Source organism: Poecilia formosa, unplaced genomic scaffold, assembly GCF_000485575.1.
Source record: "Poecilia formosa unplaced genomic scaffold, Poecilia_formosa-5.1.2 Scaffold203, whole genome shotgun sequence".
Classification (NCBI taxonomy): Eukaryota; Metazoa; Chordata; class Actinopteri; order Cyprinodontiformes; family Poeciliidae; genus Poecilia; species Poecilia formosa.
In genome coordinates, this window is record NW_006800142.1 from 743,554 (window position 1) to 763,318 (window position 19,765).

General features: G+C 40.4%; 1 long non-coding RNA gene across 1 annotated transcript; it reads left to right on the forward strand.

Annotated features, from left to right (window-relative positions):
- The first annotated feature begins 238 nt into the window (after positions 1 to 238).
- Positions 239 to 2,436, forward strand: LOC107838037 (uncharacterized). The gene is made up of 2 exons (XR_001664098.1): positions 239 to 875; positions 1,196 to 2,436. It is a non-coding gene; the product is annotated as an uncharacterized LOC107838037 (long non-coding RNA).
- Positions 2,437 to 19,765: the final 17,329 nt, after the last annotated feature.

Consider the following 19,765-nt stretch of genomic DNA (forward strand, 5'->3'; position numbering starts at 1 on the left):
TTTTGCATACATTTTAAGGCTTAGTTCGAACTCTCCATCAACCTGAGCTACAAAACCATTCCAGGATGTGTTTTTTCTTCCTAACATTGATACTTTGACAAAAAAGCAATGTCTAAAGTAATTGCTTAAAACATCCAATGTTCACCACAGTACACAGAAATACAGTCTTGGTCTCTTGGTCGTTAGATAGTTTTATACGTTCCACTTCGGTGTCTGTTTCAGGGAGGAAGGTCTTTGGTGGGACACCAACCCGCTCCGTGTCCCATGTAAATATTCATCAGCTTCTATGTAAACAACCATCCAACGCAAATAGTTTATATTACTCCCGTTTGTGTAAACCGCTGTGACATTTTTCAAACCGGTGTTATAGCAGCTGCTACGGGAGCCTAAGAAGGTCAAGCAGAAGAAAGAAAGCGCCGATATTGTGTGAAGAGAGAATCTAAATGCGACGATAGCAAGTGGAAGCCCGGAAAGTACTCTTAAAAAAAAAAGGGAACGGATTAGCAAAAGACTTACCCTTCTTTGGTTTGAATCACACAATATGATTCTGTAAAAGAAGCCGATTCTTTTTTTTTTCTTTTTTTTCTTTTCTTTGCTCCAGGCCGTGACATTTTGCCAACTTGTTATCACCCTATCGGGGTCAAGAAGTCTCTTGCCACAAACTGAACAAACAAGCTTGCTCTGTTTTATTCAACCACATGAGGATGAAGTCCTTGGTTTACAGACCGTCTGCGGTGCACTGAAGGCACCGTGGTCCAAGGCTGGCCTTCGTCCAGTTCCTACACAATTGTGCCACCTTCTGGAGTAAATGGTGAAATATAGCAGGAACAAGGAGGAATTCAAGAAGCCACTCAAGCTAAGAGTTTCTTTGTGCCGTAAGTCCCTTCTTTATGTTTCTGTGTTCCTATTGGTTGAATGCAAGAGAGCACAGGGAAGACAAGGTCACCTTTAACCAGATTTTTTATTTTTTTTATTTTGTTAGTCTGTGAGGAAAACTGTCTTTTATGTTGAGAGGAATTTTATACATAAACAGGTGAAGTTGGCAGGTGGATTTTTGAAGGCTGTAAACTTCAGAAAGACGAATCCGGTTTCATTAGCAAATAATTTTTAATTTATACCAGAGAGTATCAGCTCAATATAAATAGTCTAATTAGATTTGTACGGTGGCCGACCGGTTGTCCTCCTGTTTTCCCAGGACAGACGTCTTCCCCGTTTCTATTTCATCTCCAGTCTGTCACAGAAAAGGCTGCGGTGTTTGCCTGCATGTTGTTGGTGCACTAGTGAAGCGAGGGTGTACACATGGCTCATATTTGGGAGGCTGGGGGACGAAAAGAGAAGATTGGGGAGTGATTCAATCGCTACACAAATGGATTTGGCTAATAGAGGCAGCCTCTGATCCTGACTGGTACACAGCTGGAGCCTCCCTAATTGGAGAGGGTGAAGAGTGGAGAAGAGAGTGGATGGGGAGAAAGAGAATATGGCCCCCGGAGAAAATGCACCTCCGCTGCATCACTGCTGGGCTGACGTGGCTCAGGGCAAACGTTTAAAAAAAAACCCACACTGCTCATCATAACTCATTGTTAATATTCTCGCCCCTGAAAGCAGCTTTGTGTAATCATTTCTGGTATTCTAAATATCTGATGAAGGGTGGTCTAAGAGCAAAAAGTGGCCCACTTCACCGCAGTGAGGACCATTAGAGAAATGCTATAACTATTTATCAGCGCTGAGTACCTCGGCTCTTTTTTTCTAAATTGGAGTCGTCGTAAAATGTGTTTCCCTGAAATAGTTTGAGGTAAAAATGCAAAGCAGGCAGAGACGAGTGAAATTCCTCCTCCTAAAAGGAGTGAAAGTCAAATTCCTCAAGTTTGCTTCGTTTTTTTGCGACGCAATACTTGTCCCAGATTTATTTCTGCATAGCTTTTGATGTGCCAGTTTAAGTATTTTGGGGTTGAATGTGAATTTGTCCAGTATTTTCCCTCTTTAGGTAATTATTTTAATGCCGCTGACTGCCATTCATAATGCATTTTTCTGAGTATACTGCTATTGCAGTTTTTTTTTGTTTGTTTGTTTGTTTTTTGTCATTCGTTGATCTTCAAATCGTTTCAGATTTTTCATGATGCGTTGTCCAACGAGGTGAAAATATTTAATCTGCCAAGCATACGGGATGGGAATTAAACAACTTTTAAATGACTTTGCATGAAATGTGAAAATAGTCCAGAGTCAATGGCCATTTTTTGACGCCAGCAAGTTGAAAAAATATTTCCAAATTTGCATATGTGGAATGGGACAAAACAAAATCTGCCAAATAAGGACTTTGACTGCTAGGACTGGCATTTAAGGAGTTCAACAAACATCTTGAAAATGTATGAATATATGTTGTGTATGTTGAAATATATAGTGGTACTTATACAAAAATAAATACACGATTGAACACAATGTTTCCATGGCAAATGTCTTTTGTTTGCAAAGATAAATCTCAGTGTGTTTCAGACAGAATAACCTGAAATCATAACTTGCATTTCCCGTGTAAATGACGACCAGCATCCGTGTAAATTATACCCACATGCAGACGTGACGTCAAGTAACTGTTCAATTGGTAACGCTGATATGAGCCACTGTGACAGTTTTAACAAGTTGCTCTAATTTTGTAGAAGTTTGCTTTGGTCTAGCCTCATTAGCTTCAACCAAACTAACCTGAATATAGTAAATGAAAATACCAAGAGAAATATCTACTCTACAACATACTAACGACTTAGAAGCTTTTAACAGAATCATTTACTTCAAAAGAAACAAAAAATTAAAAAAACGGGGTTATTGTGACAGCTGTAGTAGCTCACTGGAGACAGAGCATACCTTCATTTTCTTTTGTATTTTTCTTTTAAGCTACATTTTGTAGTCGTGACAACACAGAGGAAAACGTTGGGAAAGCGTCGCACCAAAAGGAACGCGTTTATTTTAAAGAATTCTTTAAATTTGGTGCAGAAAATGTGTTTGGATTTTCTAGGAATGAGATCATTTTATAACGTCGAGCAGGGATCTCGCGACTCTTCCTTTTGCGTAAGGAGTAGATCTGGTGAGATATAAATGAAAGTATGTGTGCGCACGCCGGGAGGAGGGAGAGGGGAGAGCGACAGGACAGAGTGCAGAGTGAGAGAGCTCTCGTGTGTGTGTGTGTGCGTGTGTGTGTGTGTGTTTTAAAAGTAGGAGGTCTCTTCCAATTGCCGCAAAACACAAAGAGCTGCAGAGGGAGACCTCAGCAGGGGGGCTCTTAGCAAGGCCATCAGCTCACAGGGAAAGGGCAGAGGAAGGGCTCACATGCAGGAAACAGCCTGTAAAGGAGACGGATTTTACTCACACGATCTCGCACTTACATCCTCATGAGGACATTTAATTGTCCTTCGTATAAGTCCAGCCAGCCGGTCTATGAAGAGGTTTGATAGAGAACATCGGTGGGCAACCAGTAAGGACTAAGGAAGAAGTGTAGAGAATACGCTAACTAGATGTGCACTCCACGAATATGTCCTGATCTGAAAAGTTGGAAGAAGTGACCTCATTTTGAAAGAGAAGAAGAGAAAAGTCCAATTTTGAAATTGTGGCAAGTATGAAGGGATCACAGCAAAAATGAGAGAAAAGAAGAGGAAGACTGCATGCAAAACGTGGAAGCTGGTCAGAGTTGGTAGGAGCATGGACTGAGCTAAAGAAAGAAAAAAAAAACACAAAGAAATGTGTTGGATGGCTTTAATGTGAAACCAGAGCTGAGCTCAGACCTAAATCCATCTAAACATTTGAGGCAGGAGTTGGAAATGAATGCTCAGGACTCAAAAGTTGAATAAAAATGCTCAAAACATTTCAGCAACGAGGCAATTCAAAGTGCTTTACGTCATAAAAACATATTACCGTCACCAATCGCGAAATAAGCAATAAACTTTACATTTTGTCAAATGCCATGATGAAATGCACATCACATATGTAGATCAATGTTCCGGTTGTTATGAATCGAAGGCAGCTCTAACAGAAGGGCTTTCAGCCTCGATTTAAAGTTTCCTGTAAATTTGCTCCAGATTAGTGGAGCATAAAAACGGAATGCTCCACTTCTCCGTGTTTAGTTCAGGGATGCAGAGTTTATGAACTACTTTGCTTTGGTCAAGTCTCAACCCTAAAGCAAACATAGAAAACAATATGTAAATATGCCTTTATTTTTGCTGAAACCTGTCCTAAAGCCAGATTAAAAGTACAAATACATCCTCAAATTTTGCCCGTATTCACTAAGTACAAGGAAGAAGAAGAAGAAGAAAAAAACAAACAAGGGACAACTCTGACACTCTTTTGTTTTGTAAATGCACACCTTCACGTTCTGCCGAATCACATGCAAAGACAGTATTTATGTCAGGAGAGGAAAGGGAATAATTGGCTTGGCGCTCCTTGCGCTTGACAGCCGATAATCCCCGATCATCAGCATGTTAATGTACAAACACAGACAAATCGTCAGATCCTGTGGGTACACGTACGCACAGAAGCGAGCCGACCATCCCTCCCACCGTGTTTCCTTTGTGCGGACCATTGTAGCAGTTTTGTCTGAGCCATATGGGCTGGTTAAGGGATGTGGACCCCCAGCAGCTGAGGCTTTGTCCTCATGTCACACAGGTCACCCGGATTGTGTTCCCCGCTAATTCCTTCTTTCAGGGACTACAGATCAGAGTCTATAATGATCTGGGCGGCCTAGGACAGGGATTACTGCTGCTACCAGACATCAACAGGCCTGTGTGTGTGTGTGTGTGTGTGTGTGTGTGTGTGTGTGTGTGTGTGTGTGTGTGTGTGTGTGTGTGCGTGTGTGTGTGTGGGAAGGGGGTGAAAAACGGGAGAAGATAGAGAGAGATGACATCTTAGATGAAACACTGTTGCTGCTACTCTCTCAGCAGGAATCAATTGATTCCCTCCTCTTGCTGGAAACCCACCCACCGCACCGATATGGATCCTCCCTAACACACACACACACACACACACACACACACACACACACACACACGCTCTGAGTTTTCCACCTCATTTCTTCCAATCCAGTTTAGGCAAACAGTATTGGCAGAGAAAGTGAAGGCAGTGAAGGGAACGTAATGGCTTCTGTTGTCTTCCCTGACCTCTACTGTTGCCGTGTGGATTACAGATTACAAAGTGATTTCTGCTCCTTTCTTTTTTTTCCCCTCCACACCTTTTTACCATCTATTATGTAACAGTATTTTAACATGGCAAAATAAAAACTTAATAAAAACGAAATAAAAATTTCTCAGTAGAAACTGTGAAAGATTTCTTTCAAAGAAAAATCTGCTCCAGAGGTCACGGTGCCTCCTCTGCTTTATTTAATCTCAATTTGCGAGATTAAGTCTGTCTAATTATTTATTTTGTAAGTGAAACATTTCTTTCCTAAAATTCTTGTGATTCGTGTAATTTCTTTCTCGGTATTAATCAACTTTAAGCTCATGAAACTTGTGTAGTCTTCTCATTGTTCAGCCTTCTTTAACGCTGCAGTGTGTAACTTTTCTAAAAAGAAATCGGGCCTCTGTCTCTTTAAGAACTCCCGCTCCTTCTGAAACTTTGCAGAACTCCACAGGTCCATCCAGGTGTTTTGCTCAGATGAATGGTTGCCGCGGGAGATTAGAGGATTTCTCAAACATGCATGAAAGAATCAAGGCAATGCTCCAGATATGGTGTTGATGAGGGAATGACATTTTAACGTGACGTAGAGCTCAAAAAAGTTGACTTTACATTAAAATGCCCCTTTAACTTTAAAGTTTTAAAATGATTTACGGTTACAATTTGACAGTAATAATACCATTCAGTCATTTCTGAAGACTGTAACTAAAATGTAAATATGAGGGGAGTAGAAGTGACAGCATTTGTATTAATTAATGGAACTTTTTCTTACAAAATGAGATGCTTAATGTGAAGAACTTTTTCTCTTGTGTCCCTCTGCTTAAACCCTGTGGGGAAAAAAATACTGCAAATACGATAGGTGATGAAATACAGCATGAATCAAATGAAAGTCGGTCCTTTCAAACACAAACTGCAACTTTCACTGAGATCAAGAGCAGGAAATCCAGAGTAGATGAAAGGCTTGTTGCAACAAGAGCCTTTCAGTTCATTTCAGAAAGGAAAAAAACAACAACATTGTCGCCGTACAAGACTTTAGCAAACAGCGCTGGTCTCTCTCGCTGCCAGGAGATTGATAAGACGAGCTTACTAATTAGATCTTCAGAACAAAGATGTCTGCGTCCTAAATGATGTAGACCAAAAACAAAAAAAGATGAAGCAATGCTGAAAAGAACTACTTTTAATGGAGCAGCTGGGGGAAAAAAAACAAAAACAATTTGGGTTTTTTCCCTCGTTCCACTTTTAATTTTCTGCCCTCGTTTGTTTTTGTTGACATTGCTTCAGAGTTGAGCCTCTTCCTTCTTCCCTCTTGTGAAAGGGACTTGCATTGTAATTCATTCTCTCAAGGACCGGTCCCCATGCAAGGCCAGCCCATAATAGGGCCGAAACCATTTACCCAGCAGTTTTATTTGTGCCTCTCTCTCTCTGTATCTCTCTCTCTCTCTCTCTCTGTCTCTCTCTCTGTCTCCTTTCCCTCTCGGCTTCGGACAGATCAGGGTTGCTGTGAGATGACAGCTGTCTCCGATGCATTAGCATTGCAAATGAATTAATTAATGGAGGTGGGGTAAAGGGGGGAACCTCAGCCACAGGCCTTCAGCCTGGTTCAGGACAGAATGGGTCGAGTTCTGGCCAGGTGCTTATGAGGAACTGTGAGATGAGGCGCAGCTGACAGGCCAGATTTTAGTTTTTTTCTCATTGCATTGTTCTGGTCTTACCCCTTCAAACTTCGCAGATTACAGATTTTTCTTGTATTTTGGCAAGAATACGAGAGTTTTTCAAATGTCCTGCATCCTCAATTTAGTTCATTTAAATCCTGTTGATTCACAACAAATGTCATGAAAACATCCAGTTCATTCACAGAACTGTATAACCAATTCAATCCTATCATATACCTTATATCCAGTTAGTATTATTATTATGGATCCAGAGTTTCTCGTCTCATGAGAGTTAGCTTGTAATCATTTTATTCATGTAGCATCGCTTATTTGTCGGTTCTTTAGCACAGTACGTTAAACAGACATATAAATGTTACAACATGGTTTTCATTACGAATTTCTGGTGATTTCTGAGTCGGTAGTGATGTATTTTATAAATACGTGAGATAAGGGGTCGGATTAGATAAGTGTTCACTACTTTTCAAACAGAAACGTGGTGGTAAACCAGCTAGTTTGTTCTTGGTTATATACGCACACGTTTCCCCTTGTCCTGCGTTTTGCTTGTTTTCTCGTTTAAATGAAAAGAAACGTTCGTAGCCGACCATTGTGGCGACCGTTACAGTTTTGGTCGTTTTTTTTTTGTTTGTTTTTTTTTTACAAAAAGAACCTCTCTTACTGAAGGTTATTTTCCCCAAGGACCTCATACCCATGTTAAACAAACACATTTTAAAGTTATAGTTTGGGGTAAAACTTTGTGCAACCAAGAAAGTGATTTTGGCTTTAAGGTTAAGCCACTTAAGACAACCCTCCGTTTACCCAGAGTTTAAAAAGTCACCAAAGTTGAGCAAACTCATACTCTTTCCTCAGACACAGGGAATCAAGGTTAACCTTTCCTGGTTTTCAGGTGTTGGAAATTATACTTTTTTTTTTCTTTAAGGTTTTTTAAAGACTAATGGCGATCATTAAGATGCCGATTTTTCACAGTTTCTTGAGTGTGATGCTGGCCACCGCGTTGCTTATTCAGCATTTTTCTTAGGTTGGGCACTTAATCAATGCATCATTATTGAGCCTTATTCACGAAAACGCGGCACAAAAAGGTCGCTGCAGATATTGCGTGTGAAGAGCCCCGGCCACAGAGAGGATCGGTGTTTGCGTTTGCCCTGTAAGTAGTGCAGCTATGAAAAAGATGAATTGATTACTATAACTCCTCAAGCTTGTCACTCACCCCGTCGTCTATGTCCAAAATGTGTCAAGCTGCCAAGGCCAAATCCTGTTAATGTCGTCTTTGTAATAAAGCAATGGAAGAAGGTGATTGTTCCAGACCCCTGCAAAGATGGATCGTCATGGTAACCGGTGAGCCCTCAAGCTCCGCGCCTTCCTCAGAGGCGCGCGGAGACGTGAATCCGTCGCCAGCAGAACAAAAATCTGAGAGCGGAGGCAGAGGTGGCTGCTGGTAAACTGTTTCTGAGACTTTGGGGGGATTTAACGTGGATCATTAGAGTCTATCCGTGAGGAAAAAACGGGAGGGAAAAGTTAAAAGCACTGTATAATCCAGCCTCAGGTTACGCTACTCTGCATTTCTGACACCGGCGATGCGACTGGAGACTGTAGTTTAATTAAAAACATTGTTTTCGCAGCAACCTAGCATGAGATTTTCCAAATGTCTCCAGAAAAAATGCAGTCGTAAAGACCAGCGGAGAGTTAAACGTCCGATGCACAATCACAAAGAGAAGCAAAATATATGATTACTTTTTCTCCAGACGTCATTAGTTCTGCATTTTTGGAAGTGTGTCTTTTGTCCCGTAACACGAATTATTCCAGTTATGTTTGTTTTCCTAGCTTTTTTTTTTTTTTTTGACATTTTCTCTTGTCACCAGAATTTTCTTGCTTAAGGATCAAAAGCATGTCGGAGTTTATAGTCCTGCTCTTTAATGAGTTTTCTTAATGTTCACAATTTCACTACCTGTTGCTTATTTGCTTAGGTTCACTTCTTGTATTCATTATTTGTAGCGCGCTAAAAAAAGACTCAAAGATATTGAGTCTTTTTAATATCTCTTGAAATGAAAGGAGCTTCACTTTCTTTTCAAATCAAATTATTTACAGTCCAAACAAAACCTTCCACCACTACAAGGATATACTTTGCATGCAGTGAAGCAGTAAAATGGTTCTATCCCTGAATTTAAATTTCATTATAAATTCAGCCTTTGGGGGGAGTAACCCGGAGGTTTCTGTACAGGATATGTTCAATAAAAATGAGCAACAAGTCATGCTCGGGACAAAGCAACAAACTAACCAACAATAAACTTAATTCTGACAGCAAAAAATAAAAAATGGCAGCGGATAAAGAAGTTTTGGATTGTTTTCCACTATAGGATTTGTAGAGTGAAGCCACAGTAACCAGTTTCACAACATGAAGTAGGCGACAAGACCTAAAAAAAAAATGTAACACCCACTGATCTTCTGAGTCTTTACAAAGTTTATTTTTGTGACCAGTGGATTCCAGCTGACCGCAGCGAGTCACTGTCCGCTCAAAAGTGAAACTGTACACTTTTGACTGGAACTGTGAATGATGTCGGCAAAGCGTAGGAAAGTCAATTGTTTGCATTTCATCAAATTTATCTGTACGCTTACATGGTAACCCATTTTCATCCGTACGTTTACTCAGATTCGCCTCTCCTCCTGGTAGGATTGGTTTTCTAAAGCACATATTCTTACATCGTCGAATTTGTATATTTTCCTTACGTAAACGACCTGGATGACTTCGGCTTTCCCTGACAGAAATGCATCATATGGCATTTCTTCTTGAGTAAAAATAAAAAGGGCCAGAGAGAGGAAGGACGGCTGTCTGGGTCCTTTACAAATCCTAGAGTGGCCATCCTCCTCCTGCCAGTCCTTGCACAGGGCCACAATTAAATTCTTCACCCTCTTATTCTTCTCCTCTTTTCTGTCTCTTGAGGAGACACCTCTCTTGAGAAACCACTGAGGCTGCTTTTTTTAAAGGTCCCAGTGTGGCAGGGTGACAGAGGACACCACTCTCTCTTTTCTCTCATTTGGAAAGACCACGCCACGCTGAAAAGGGGGTTCTCAGCTCCCTTCCCAGAGAGCCCCGCTGCTCCTGCCCCCTTACCCAGCAACACCCCACCGCGTCAGCCGCGCTCGGGGAGCGCTCTCCTGGTCGGTTCTCAGATCCCCCACGCCGCCCCGCCCTAGTCTTTCTGTGTGATACCGGCGGCATTGTGAGCGGCAGACAAAGAACAGGAAGCCTGGGGGTCGGCGGGGCACGCCTCAAGGTCAGCTCAATCAGTCTCTGTGTGATGGATGTGGCAGGAAGACTTGAAAATGCAGTGCGCAGGATGACCAGATTCACTTTTTACTCTGTTCTTTGTTCAGCATTTCATCTCAGCACACACAATTTCTCTTCTGTAATATTCTATCAGTAGTAGCATTACTAATTAATGTGTAATAAATATGTAAATTCCCTTTGGGATCAATAAAGTATTTATTCAAACCTAACTGAACTTAACTGAACTGAAAGTGACAAACTTGGCCTGTCACGATAATAAATTGTGGCGAACGATAAATTATCAAAGAAATTATTGTGATAAACAATAATATTGTCGCTTTGAGAGCAGTTTCCACTGACGCAATGATAATGGCATTAAACTGTAAGTTTGCTCTCTCAAAGAACTTTGAGAGAGCAGCAGCAGAAACTGAAAGACATTTTAAATATCCAAAATGAAACACAACAAGCCAAAAACAGCGAATGAAAGGAAATAAAAACACCAGAAATAAAATTGGATTATGAAAATTGCCCTTCAAATTATACTAATTATCAGAACCTATATTATTGAGTTCACATGATTAATTGATTAATTGCTTATTACGACAGGCTTGTGACAAACTGAATTGAGCTGAGTTGTTTTGAATTGATTTGATTGAGCTCAACTGAGTTGAATCTTTTACTTTTACCAAGTAAAGTTACAGCGACTCTGCTGCTGCAGCAACAAATGCGCTAACAAGCTCATCCGTGAATGAGATTTACTGCATTTGCAGATGATGGGCAGCATTGGAGAACTGGTTCCTAAATTAATGGTGGTTAAAAAAAAAAAAAAGGCACTCTAGTCAGTGGGTGGGAGGAGGGTGTTTGTGTGTCCGCAGTCGTCATGGAGACCCCCGGCTGTGGGAAGCAGTCCAAACATGACAGAGATGACTTTACTGACTCAAGGTGACTGGGACAGGGGACAATGGCCTGTCCATTAGCGCTAATGGGGGACACATGCAACTGGATTAGGGTGAGGACACCTGGGAGGAGGAGAGACCACATGGGGAGATGGTGGCCTCCCCAAACCCACCCCTTCACACACATCACCATCAAACTTTCACTACATGGAGCAACTGCTGTGGAGCGGTGACCACCTGAAGGCATTCAGACATGAACGGACAAAATACTGTGGAAAATGTCTTTAACCTTGACTTGAAAAGCAGAGGTTATAACAAGTATGGCTGAAAAACCATATTGACACAATGTAAGCTTTTTAGCAATGGTCAACATGAATAATTATTGATTTGATTTTTGTTTAAATATTTTTAAATCCTGCCAAACTATGACATGACCTTCTCGTTTTATCCACAGTTTCACTTCACACTGTTGTTTTGTTTTTTTAAGTTGTTATGTGGCAAAACCTTAAACTGCTGCTGTGCAGGTTACTCAGCAGGTTGTTGCTAGGTAACCAAACAGTGAGTGAGTTAGTCCATGCTAGCTTAGCCTTCAGCAAAAGGTTGTTCTGCCTACATCCCCCAGAATGCTGTGCAGTTCTGGATCAGAGTTCAGTCAAATTATTGAATATTCTACCAGACATATTGTCCACTGATGTTGATTACATGTCTATCGAGTTATAATTTGTTATTGATTTATTGTCCAGTCCTCGTGATGATATTTACATCAAGCAAAACAAATTAAGCTAAACAAATTTTAATCAAATTAGAGCACATCAGCGGCACAAAAAGCTGAGCTAGAACGACGAGAGAGAAATTATTCCTCGTCAAGAACCCTCTGGGGCCAGATTAATATTCACTTTAATCGTGTTGTCGTCTGATGAGGAGAAGCTAAAGGTGGAGAGGCAAGAAATGAAACTTTTGCATTCTGGTTATGAGTAATGAATACTCAACAGAAGACACCATTTTCAAAAGAAAAAATGTTTTAGATTATTGTTGTTGGATAACAACTGATTGTCATTTTGTCCCAACTTTTGCTGTCGCCATTTTTATTCGCACTAGCATAAATGCTGCCAGGAGGATTCTGGTGTGTCGTAACTTGCCAACAGCCGACGTAAACCGGGGAAGAAAATGTTTTTCACATCAGTTCAAAGCGTTAATAAACAGATTCATGGATATAAAGTTTATGTCTATTCTTTCAGTATGTTTTACTGCGTAGTTCCAGTTAGTTATTGTTTTTCCCCATTAATTACAGTTTTTATGTAATTCAGTTAACAAAAATGTTTTCTCAATTTCACTTTTCATTCTTTTTTTAGCTTTAGTTAACTATAGTAACCTTGACAACTATAATGTGTCTGCATACAGCTCAGAAAGCACGTAGCTGCACCTCCTGGTTCTCGAAACAATATTTCTAAACCTCCCACATCTTTTTCTCTATTGGAACAAATCAAATGAAAACTGTTCTGAAACTCCTGAGGCCGATGTACCTCTATCTGCTCAGCCTCCATCCAAACCCTCTTGGCTCGTCTCTCATCCCACTTTTCCGTCTCCCCCCTCCCCCAGTGCGCGAATTCCTGCGCCCCGCTCAAGACGCCCAGTCAATTAATAAGACATTGTCTCCACCCCTTTGCTTGTGCACAAGAGGCCACCCAGGAGCGGGCGGGCCTTTCCTCTAAAGCCGCTTCACTGGTGGCCTCCAGGAATGCCAGGAGCTTTGGGAACAGGGCGGGGTTGGAGGTCCGAGGGGGTGGGGGGGTGAAGTGGGGATGGAAGGGCACAAGGGGGCATGGGGTTGGTTGGAAAGTTGGATAATGGAAACAGCCCCATCATGCTCATGTGCCGGGGCAAGCCGGTTAAAAATTGGAGGGCGACAAAAGGAAATGCTTTCCCTCCTCTCCGGGATCAAAGGCACTTCATCCTTCAGCAGTCCAGCTTAAATCCTGCCCTGTGTGCAGCCCAGTCAGAAACACACACACACACACGTTTTAGTTGGGACTTGCTTAAAGGATTTCAAGCTGGCATACATTCACGTCCTGCTGGCTTTTTACGAACCATGAGCTGATGCTGAAAACGATGGAACAAATTTATCCTTAAAATTTTACGGTGGTTTCCTATTCTCAACACAAACTTTGTATATGATTTGTGAATAATTTGCCCCGACTTATTTATTGTGAGCAGAAGAGAGTTTGATGCAGAGTGAAGCACCATATATGTATTAAAAATCATATCAGTCTCCTTGAGTAAAGTGTGTGTGTGTGTGTGTGTTTTTTTAAAGCCCAGAATTTCAAACTTTATTAAAGGAATGAGACTAATACGTTAGGAGAATTATCCTGAACCCTTCAACTGGAAGTGGAATGATTATATTGGATACTAAGAAATGATCAAGGTAAAGAAACAAGAAAATTTAAAACAAATCAACATAAAAAATGAATGTTTAGATTATCATCTGATAAAAGATTCAACTCATAAAGATGGCTTCATTCTCTCTCTCTCTCTCTCTCTCTCTCTCTCTCTCTTTTGGTCTGAAAGGTGAACTCAGGGTTTTTGCTCATAATTTGGACTCTAAATACTCTTAGGGAGCATTTGAGAGAGTTTATGAGAGTTGTTCAAACTGAACAAGGCTCACATGGTCCTGCACACACATATTCCAGAAAACAGTCCGTGTGGGTAGGTGTGTGTGTGTGTGTGTCAGCTGGTCAATCCATCATTGTCTCAGCTGGACTCTCTTTCTGAACTGACCAAAACAAAATCATTAAATCTTTTAGTGCTTACATTATCAGAGGCTTCCTGATCAAACTGAGAATAATTTAGCTAAACCATGTAGCTAAACAAACCGTTTTACCAAAGCAAGTTTAGTCATTGCAGAATCTCTGGAAGCCAGTCTGAGGTTTAGAAGATTATTTATTCGTTTGAGTGTCCTGTCAGTATAATAAAGGTGTTTTTTTTTTTTTTTACAAAACACATAAATAGTAAATAGCAAACAACAATATAATAACATCCCCAAAACAAGCCTGGCAGTCCCTAACCTGCTGCCCACATTAGACCAGTCAGACTGAGGACAGGCTGCTGAAGTCAGCCAGTAAACAGGAGCCCTGAAGCCCCGCCCACTGTCCTCTAGCCCCGCCCACTGGAAGGAAGGCTACCACCAAAACCAACAAATCCCTCCCTTCATCTTTTCTGATTCATTTTCTGGCTACTTTTTATCATTTCCCAGGTTCTGCATTGTATTAAAAACAAATGATGGCATGAATATCTTTCATAAAACAAACAAACAAAAGAAAAATCTACCTTCTGTTTTGCATGCAACCATTTGCAAAATATTTGTCCAGTTTATTCTTTAAATGCAAATGAGGATAACCCTATTTAGTTAGTTGTATTTTTTATTTTTTTTTAATTTTCTTTTATCTCATCTTATTGCAGCATGAAATTTTCTCATGACTTATGGCAGATAAACTATCCCTGTTTGAGTCCAACAGGATACTTTTCGTTCGTTGAAGACGACGCAAAAGGAAATGATTTGTAATAACATTCCACTCGGGGTTAAAATACTTCACATTTGGGTTAATGGATGAGTGGGGAAACGCCTGGGAGTAAAACAGTTGTTCAGAGAAGCAACGGTTTTATTTCATTAGGGGAAACTGACTGAAGGGACGTAGATCAGCAAGCAGAGTCAGAAATTGAGTTTGATGTTTCGAATTTAACGATCGTAATTTTCATGCTTAAAACAGAAGAGTGTCTTTTTTTCATTTCCCCCCCGGCGGCTGACTAACTGCGAACATCAAAGCACCATCATGGATCCTAATGTCATCAACGAGTCAGCAAATGAATGACTGATGTACACAACCAGGCTGAATGGTTGACCCTAACAGAATGACTTTTTCATTCCTTTTTTAGTGCAAAATGTGAGCACCTATGCTGATTTAAAATCATTACAAACCCCACAAACGTTTCCCACGCTGCATTAATCTGAACTATCGTAGCTCTGGCTGCTCGTCCACTCACCGTTGTCCTGTTGGCTGATTTTCCCACCTGAGTTGTGCATTTCCTCTCGAGTCGCCGGTTTTCCCAGCATGCTTTGAGATGTGGAGCTGTCCAAGTTTGCCTCAAACGGGATCCAGAGGGCAAGAAAAAAAAAAAGGTAGGAAAAAATTCCATATTTTTTGTCACTCATTTCCGAAAGTGAAACTTATGTGTTCTACAGATTCACTGCACAGAAAGTAAACTACTGAGTTTTGAAAACGCAAAATTCATTGCCTCGGAAAATTTGAACATTGTAAGGGGAAAAAAAAGTCAGAGTGTATTCGTAGACGGCTGAATGGAAGTGGGGAAAAACAGAAGTGTGGTCGCAACTGGGCGACCTTGAAATGATTGCCAATCAAAATCCAGTCAGTACGTTGCTGGACCTTCACAAGGATTGGACTGAGGTTGAAGTCGGATGAATCTTACTTGCGCTGAGGAGAAGGAAGATGAGAGACCAGACAGAACAATGCAGAAGAACTTCAAGAAGTTTCCATTACACCTACGGAGAACCATCAGTGTCAGCAATGCAGAAATTTTCCGCCTCAGCAGCACTGACCCAAGTATTCAGAGAGCATAAATAGGCAAAGTTTTTAGAAGCCTAACATTTCTGTTTTAAATGTCGTCTTTTTGCTGATGTCACTTAGTATTATAGTTTTCAAAGACACCACATTTGGCTTTTCATTATCTAACTTTCTGAAAAACATTTTTCACAGTTTTCTCATTTTTTTCAGCTGCGCTTGTAGCTGCCATTATTTTTATTTATGTTTATCAAAAATATACAACAGAACCTGTTTTTTTTTTTTTAAGCTCTTGTGTTAATCCAAAACTCTTTTACTGACAGAGGAGCGCAGCACAGCGAAACGCTGCAGTCTGAAGTCGACTGATGAGTCCCGTGATTGTGTGGGAAAAGACTTTAAATCGTTCTCCATGTCAAAAGATTCAACTTATTCCCCCCCTCTGAGTCCCCAGTTTTCATACGTTTCAAATGAGAGTTTTGTCATCAGTGGCTTCCTTCGCGTATTTGCAAACTCATATGAATGTTTAAATCAACCAGATGCACATCTCCTCTGTGTGCATCCTCTCTACTCAGCGGTAAAGCGTTCCCCTCTGTCCGTCTTGTTTGATGCATCACTTTCATTAGAGTCTCTGTGATGGGTTTTCAGAGTGTATCTCCCATCTACATACTCAGAGTATACAACACATTGTCTAGTAATGGATAGCATGTTAGTGCAGGGGGGACGAGATTTCAAAGAAAAGACATCTTGCACAGAGAGAGACCGAGAGAGAGAGAGAGCACAAGCAGTGTAATGAGCTTCTGCTGCTGAACATCCATGTTGCAAAATTAGCCGGAGGAAAAGTGCCCTTTAAGTGCACCATCTGTATCCTTGCATATATGCAGCAAGTGGGGTGAAACCAACAGAGGAGGGATTCAAAGCCACTGATACACAACTCGGCTTTGTTTTTCAAATATTTTGTGGTTATATCAATCATCCATAGAATTGAAAACACAATATACCCGCTCTCACATATATATATATATATATATAGAGAGAGAGAGAGAGAGAGAGAGAGAGAGAGATTTTTTATTTTTTCGATAATCTGAAAAGTGTGGCATGCATTTGTATACAGATACGGTAATCAGGCCTTGGTGCGGCTGGTGAACTGACCCGGTTATGGCAGGTGATTCATGATCCAACATCGAGTTGATTTAGAAACCTTTTTTTCTTTCCTTAACTCAGCTCATTTTTGTCTGACATGTACATTTATTTGATGATGTGAAACATTTAGGTGTGACAAAAATAGCAGGACAGAATACGCCTTTCAAGGAGTAAATACATTTTCACTGCTCTGTACTTACTTTCTTAAAGTGAGACAAAATTACACAGACTGAAAGTCTTTTGTTCTCTCCTTCCTGAAGAAAATGTTGCATTCAATGACTTTTTGACAGGAGCCTTTTCTCAACTTTAAGGAAAAGGTCAGACTCAGAGAGCGCCCTCTCCTGCTGGCAGGTCAGGCACACAAAACCCATTATACTAATGATGCAAGTGTGAGTTTTATGTGATTTTAGCTGACCAGATTACATTTTAAGAAAAATAATTTGAGTTTTTCATATTTATTTGTAGCAGTGGTGAACTTTTAGAAACTTTTTTTCGAAAGAACGGGAGAAAATATTTTAACTGGATAAAACTTAAGAGTGACTTCATTCATCTTTACTATACACATTACCTACATATTCTTGTTCAAAATGATTTTTATCACTATTTATCCTTGCTACTACATCTACTAAATGCTTTAAGATTGTGTAGATGGATCTACTAGCTGTATTTTAGGTGTGACAACTTCAGAGACACAAATATATATTCTTCCACAGGATTCATTAGACAACTAAATGGGTACAAAACTTTTCCGTTTACTACAAAGAACACAGCAGCCATTATTTATTTACCCATCATCAAAATAATCCTGTTAAAGAGGATTAAAATGATTTACCTCCGACATGTTAAACAGAAAACGTGATAGCTCATATGCTAATATGTAACTGTTGATCAGATTCATTGACAAACACCGCCACCTAGAGGCCACTCTCTTTATACAAACCTTGCATGCCTTTAAATCTATTTTATTTCTTAGAACTGGTGAAAGCATATTCAACATGCAGATGTGGTCAGCCAGTAAAAAGCTTTTTATTGAAGAAAATTAAGTTGTTTTTGTTTTGTTTTTGTTTTTTCCTCCTTCGGTCAGTTAAAGTAACCAATGTGACCTGAAAAAAAAGAGGATCTCCACAGTGCTCTACAAAGCAAATAAGCACAAAGTATATTGTTGCATCAGGTAAAAGTACTCTTATTGAGGTTTATATTACAGAACAACAGCCTTGAACAGGAACAGACAGATAAACGACTGAAAAGGGGGATAAGGTTGTTTCTTACATATAAAAAAATAAATAACTGAAAGCACTTTTCTTCTTTTGGCCTTAAAGCTTGGTTTTGTTTCTTTTGTGATCGCACAATTGCTCAGCTTCAAAGGGATCTGCTGCTACAGTACATTTTGACCCATCGACACTGAAAAATAGAAACCGGAATCAAGCGGCAGCACATGCAATATGACAAAAAAGATAAAATAAAAAATGGTGACGACGCCACGCATTCTTCTAAACTGCACATGCAAAACGACAAACTCCCCCCTTCAAAAACAAAAAAATACAATTCATGTCACAATAATCTCCTGGAGGAGGTCAGAATCCAGGAACCACTTCCCATATGGCTGCTTTTGCATCGAGTTATGACGTAAAGAGTCATTTTAAGCCAACGTTGTCTGAAAAAAAAAAGAAGATCTGTTAAACTTTTTTTTTCCTCTAATGTACATCGACAGCCACCAAAAACAAAAAATATTTGGACTACTCCGCCTTGTCAGTTAAACGAGTATAAACATTACATTACTTTCAGTACAAAAAAAAAACAGCAAAGCTGCTCACATGAACAGACATTTATTGAGAATATTTCGATAAATTTCAGTCAAATACGCTGTAACATACTCAGGTTGATTAAAGTGGTTCCCTTATTATAGACTATATCAATAAATACACACACAAGATGAGCCTCTTTCCATTCTGAAATCCCTCCCCAGCCCCTTTTCTTTTTTTCTTTTCTTTTTTTTTTTCCTGAGGCAGAAATAGAAATACTACTGCAGTCTTTCCTCAAGTTCTTTCCTCAAGTGCTCCTGGCAGGAGAATCGCTTCATTAAAGGGCCGCGTCGTTTTAAAACATCAAAATCGGTTTGGGCACTTCAGCGCCGTGATCGGCTCTGTTCAAAGAAATAAAGCAGACTTGTCCCCAGCGGTGTACAACAGAAGCCGTGCATTCGGTGCTAAAAATATATAATAATAAAAATAAACGCAACACGCACAGAAACAACGCTCCAAAAAGTCACTTTAGCAACAAGACATGCTAACCTCTGTCTCTGCTAACACAAACAGTGTTTGAATTAAAGAAAGAAAAAAGGATTAGTTCCACCAGGTGTGACGTTTCAACTTCAAAATGGAGGAAGAGGGAGACATTTCATTAAACTTGCAAATTCAGAGTAACCCATCCCTCTCTCTCTCTCACATTTTTTTTCCATAGCAGGACAGCAAACATGGCGCTCGTCAAAGCGAGGGGGAGGAGGGGAGAGTTGTCCCCAGGAGACTCTGGAGCCAAACCGGCCCTTTAATGTGATTCACTGATCTGTTCCCCTGCTAAGAAAGTGAAGCTTGGTCCCACAGAGACGCGGAGTGGAGTACGGTATTTTCTTTGGAGCAAACAGCAGCGCGGCGCAACAGTTAATAGAGCACGGCTCCCAGAGGAGAGCACAATATAGGACACTCTTCCCTCTTCCTCCACTTGAGCTATTAATACACCCAAACAAAAGAAGAGGCTTAATGATGCAGCAACGGGGAACTCATGCGAGCTAACTTAGACGAGAGCTTTGTAGTGTTTAGTTTCAAGGATTCCAGTTGTTTTTGTTTTGTTTTTTAAAGGCAACGGATCCCCACTCTGCTGCTTCTGCTTTTATGGTTGATGCTATCGGATGAAAAACGAAAAAAGAAGGGGGGGGAAAAAAAGCACAGTACGTGTACATTGTGCTACGCCCTTTTATGTTTGAACCCATTTGATTTGTTTTTTTTATTTTAAAAAAAAAACAGGACAAAAGCCACACAGAGGCGAAAAGAGGTGCATAGTTTTTAGGCATGAGGG